We start from the raw sequence: 5,154 nt of genomic DNA, 5'->3' as shown, positions 1-5,154 counted from the left end.
CAAATAACTTTGAGATTAAGCTGGCATTGATTTAAATGCTCCAACAAGAACAATTTGGAGGCAATACAATGGAGGATCCAAATACTCACTTAGCTAATTTCTTGGAGATTTGTGACACAATCAAGTTTAATAGAGTGAGTGGCGATGCTATAAAGCATCAATTGTTTCCTTTCTCTTTAAGAGATAAGGCTAAGGTATGGCTTAATTCACATGCACCAAACACTTTCACTACTTGGGCCGATTTATCTAAAGCTTTCTTAAGTAAGTATTTTGCACCGTGTAAAACTGCCAAACTAAGTATGGATATAATGGGTTTTGTTCAACAAGAATGTGAATCAATATATGAGGCATGACAGAGGCTTAAGGAGTTGCAAAGCAAATGTCCTTACCATGGACTTCCTAATTGGTTAATTGTGCAAACATTCTATAATGGTTTAACCTAAATTGTCAAGACTCATATTGATGCAGCTGCTGTGACACCCCTACTTCTTCCTAAGGCAAACCAAAGGGTATTGGCGGGATGCCTGCCCAGCTCTCGCCAGAACACGATACAAATTCAATTCAAACTTAAGGGTAACTATTGATACTAAAAGTCAAAAATATAAAGAAAGTTCGCTTCCTTAATAAATATTCAAGTCTTACATCACAAGATACCAAAAGATCATCTCATTCCCAATATATACAACCTCCAAAAGTTGTCTAGACAAATACATTCAAAATTCTAATCAAACGTCCACCGAGTAAACTTCTCCATAATTCCTTTCATTCCAGCTCCTGTTAAGGAAAACAAATCTAACAGGGTGAGCGAATGCTCGTGAAGTCAAGAAACACACATGCAAACACGTAGTCCAAATAACTACAACAATTATATAGTAAGTGAAGCTGTAAAGTTCGAGTAATTAACATTTCAAGTAGGAAAAATAAGCAGAAACAATTCAAGAATACTGTAGCTCTCAGGAGATAAATTCCACGTAGTCGAGTCGAGATCTTGATCAATTCCATGTTGACACTCCGTCAACCACATAAGTAACAAATCCTGTAGATACACCACTTTTTTCGAATCCCGTCACCTTTACCGTGACGACCAGAAATTTTTTTTATTTTTATCTTATTTTACTAGCTTATTTAAATATTTATTCACCCGTTTTCTTCGAATAATTTATTTCAACCATTTTACATCCATTTACATGGAACAATGAATTTTTCGGAGGCTCGTTTAGCGAGAAATAGCAAGTACACGTTTTTCGAGGTAATATTCGATCCGAGAGTGCAATAATCTTGGAGATTTGAGGACTCATGTTTCATTTTTAAAATAGTTATTTTTATAATTATTTACCATAGTATTAGTTAGTTATATTATCGTTACAAGAATTTCTTTTAAGTTTCGCTTTATCGCGCGCGAATCAAAAGTTCGTGTATTTCGAGGCGAAACAGTTAAATGGAGATTTAAGAAATTTATTTGAGATGATTAAGAGTGAATAATTATAGTGTTAAAGGAATTACATTGGAAGATTAGTGCATAAGTGAAACAAACCCGAGAAAAATCGGTGGCACGATACCCACGTGCGCGCACTATTCCTAGTTGACTTTTGTAGGATTTTTGGCCACAAAACCCTCAAGCTTCCAAGGGAAGCTTCACAACTCAAACAACCCTCTCTCTCTCCTCCCCAAGCTCGGCTGAACAGCAAGGAAAAGAAAAGAAGAAGCTCTCTTCATCTTGCACCATTCTTGTTCCAAAACCTTCACAAATCACCACCCAATTCCTAAACTACTTGGAAAGCAACTTAAGCTTGGAGGAAGACACCTTCTTGCGGGTTTTCTTGGGAGATTTTCAGTCAAAAATTTCTGGTTCTTTCACAAGATAAGAGGTAGCCTTCATCAACCTTGAACCTTTCCATTTTCTTCAAGATTGGAGCTTTATTCGCAAAGGGTTTGAACCCTACACATGGATTAGACTAGCAGACTTGAGGTGTTTAATTTCTTGCTTTAAATGTTAGGCTAGTGGTCTTGTGGTGACCTCTAGGTAGTGGGCTAGAGGTGTAATTGCTTGAATATGATTGTTATGTGTGTAGATGAAAAAATTATGGTTAGAAATGAAGGAAATGCCAAAGGAAAATTGCGCAGGAATGTTGGCCGAATCTGTCCTGTTATTACCTTGCCTATATTTTGAATTTTTGATACTCAAATGACTGTGAAACTGATGTATATATGTTGTATATGGTGTGTAGAAAGTTTCTACCAAAAATCATTTGAATTGGTTTAGCAAAACTTGAGATTTCGAAAATTGAAGAAAACTGAAAAACGTGTTTAGGCAGTTTGAACAGTACCACTTTGATCGAACATATCTCTTTGTTCAAAAGTCAAAATCGAGTGCCATTTGTGGCATTTGAAACTAGACATTTGTAGCTTTCCAACGGTATAAAATTCACTTTCTAGTTCCAGATGAGTGAGCCGTAGTGATTCGGTAAAATTTGATGTCCTGTTCAGATGGTCTATCCGAGAGAAGGTAGAAGCTGCATTTTGTGGCTCTATTTTCTCTCATTTATGAATTGATTTTGAAAATAATTTGCTCGGATGAAATGTAGCTTTATGATTCTAGTTTTCAATACCACCAACCATTCACAGTTCCAAGTTGTATTGAATGAAATAAGGTTCAATTTCCAAACTGCAGCAAAGCTGGAAAACCCTTCCTTTTGCTGGCTGACTGGTTCAGTTGTTTGTGAAATGTTTTATTTTGAAATTTTGATGTCAACCAACTATCAATTGCTTATAAAATATTTCTTGGACCTTGGTTTCACAAATGAACCAAAATGAGACTGATTTCATGGTGCAAAGTGTTTGAAAAAGGAAAAGAAAACAAGAAGACAGATTTACTTTAAGAATTTCCCAAATTTTGGTAGTTTTTGTTAACTGCCTTCCCGTACGATTTTTTACGTAAAATTTGATAGAGGAGTATTTGTCATGTGGAAGTTGAATTGTACCAAATTTGGTGCTATTCTAAGACCATTTCGATACCCAAATGATGTGCCAAAGTTTACTTTCAAATCTGGAAAATTCACTGTTTAGTAGTGGAAATTGACCGACTTTGAACTGCTATATCTTGATACTCAGGACTTCGAATTTAGTTCCATTTGTTGTGTTCGAAACCCTATTTTGAACTCTTTTTGTGTTATAAATTTCAGAGGTTAGTTCACTTTCTGTGAATTTTTGCCGAATTTCCAAACTTTGCCAAAAAAATATGACCGAAACTGTCTTGTATGCTCAAGTCAGCCATTTTGAGCTGAAATTTGAATATCTTCCATTTAGAATATTAGAAGAGTATCTTCTAGGACCTTTTAGTACTTTGAACCAAGATTCCAACGGTATAATGTTTTCCAATTTTGAACCTATTGAGTGCAAGATCTGATTTTTCTAATTTTAACGTGCAAAATTGAAATTTTCCGACTTGATGGGAAATAAGTTTTTGGAAACTTTTCCCTAAACTTTGATATTGATTGATTGTTTTAAACTTGATTTCATGGAGGAAATCAGTTTTTCTTGTGTTATTAAACCCCACTTTTGAGCGTCGATTTTCGAGTAATTAAGGCTTTTTTTCATGACATTTTCTTAGTATTGTACAAGTGTACAATCTTCCTTGTTAGCAAGGGGTTTGTAAGTAATAGTGTGTGATAGTCAATTATTATTTGCTTAGGCGCTCAAAGGGACCTTCAAGAGGATCTCGAAATGGACGCCTAAAAGCTTGTTTGAGCACTTATTCCCTTATTTTGATTGGTGAGTGTCAAGTGCATGAATTTGTTGCTAAGTGCTTAACTTGCTTCTTATCCCTTATGTGAATTTGAAATTTTAGAGACGAGTGTGTACTTTATTGCACCCGTTCTCTTTCAAATGAAATTATATTCAAATTTTGTCATGTGAATCCATATTCAACTTGTGCGAAGTAATGTGAATGTAATTCGTATTTGTGATTCGTATATGTGATTCGTATTTATGATTCATATTTGGAATCATCGATTGGAGCGCTGCTCCTCGACTTATATTCGTATTCGGGAGACGTCCAAACTCGTTGGCTAACTTTGCGAATCGAGCCAGCATGGGCTTGGTCAATAAGCTTAGCAAACCATGAGATATTCGTAAAGCTTGATCTATTGAAGAGATCTTGCTTGGCATACTCGCGTAATATTGCCCTGATATACTCGAGTAATATCAAAACCCTGATGAGCAGGCCGGTAAGGGGGTGTAAAGGTGATGGGATTCGAAAAAAGTGGTGTACTTACAGATTGAATACTTATGTGGCTGACGGAGTGTTAACATGAAATTTGATCAAGACCTTGACTTGACTACGTGAAATTTAGCTCTTGAGAGCTACAGTATCCTTGAATTGTTTCTGCTTACTTTTCCTATGTGAAATATTAATTACTCGAACTTTACAACTTCACTTACTGTATAATTGTTGTGATTACTTGGACTACGTGTTTGCATGTATGTTTTTTGGCCTCACGAGCATTCACTCACCCCGTTAGATTTGTTTTCCTTAACAGGAGTTGGAATGGAAGGAATTATGGAGAAGTCTACTTGGTGGACGTTTGATTGGAATTTTGAATGTATTTGTCTAGACAACTTTTGGAGGTTGTAAATATTGGGAATGAGATGTACTTTTCGTATCTTGTGATGTAAGACTTGAATGTTTATTACGGAAGCAAACTTTCTTTACATCTTCGACTTTTAGTATCGATAGTTACCCTTAAGTTTGATTTAATTTGTATCGAGTCCTGGCGCGAGTTGGGCAGGCGTCCCGCCAATATCCTTTGGTTCGTCTTAGGAGAAGTGGGGGCATCATATTTACACCCCCTTACCAGGCCCGCTCATCAAGGTTTTGATATTACTCGAGTATATCATGGCAATACTACACGAGTATGCCAAGCAAGATCTCTCCAATAGATCATGCTTTACGAATATCTCATGGTTTGCTAAGCTTATCAACCAAGCCCACGCTGGTTCGATTTCCAAAGTTAGCCAACAACTTTGGGCATTCCCCGAATACGAATATAGGTCAAGGAGACCACACTCCAATTGACGATCACAAATACAAATCACAACCACATCACATCACATGAGTTGAATATTAATTCACATGAGTCGAATATCAAGTCACAT

At 36.3% G+C, this 5,154-nt stretch overlaps 1 non-coding gene across 1 annotated transcript; it reads right to left on the bottom strand.

Moving 5' to 3' along the window:
• Positions 1 to 290: 290 nt before the first annotated feature.
• LOC113700250 (small nucleolar RNA R71) lies at positions 291 to 397 on the bottom strand. The gene has a single exon (XR_003450594.1). It is a non-coding gene; the product is annotated as a small nucleolar RNA R71 (small nucleolar RNA).
• Between the last annotated feature and the right edge of the window lie 4,757 nt (positions 398 to 5,154).

This window comes from Coffea arabica, chromosome 7c (genome assembly GCF_036785885.1).
Source record: "Coffea arabica cultivar ET-39 chromosome 7c, Coffea Arabica ET-39 HiFi, whole genome shotgun sequence".
Lineage (NCBI taxonomy): Eukaryota > Viridiplantae > Streptophyta > Magnoliopsida > Gentianales > Rubiaceae > Coffea > Coffea arabica.
Note: the sequence above shows the minus strand (reverse complement) of the source record. Positions and strands in the feature narration are given on the sequence as shown.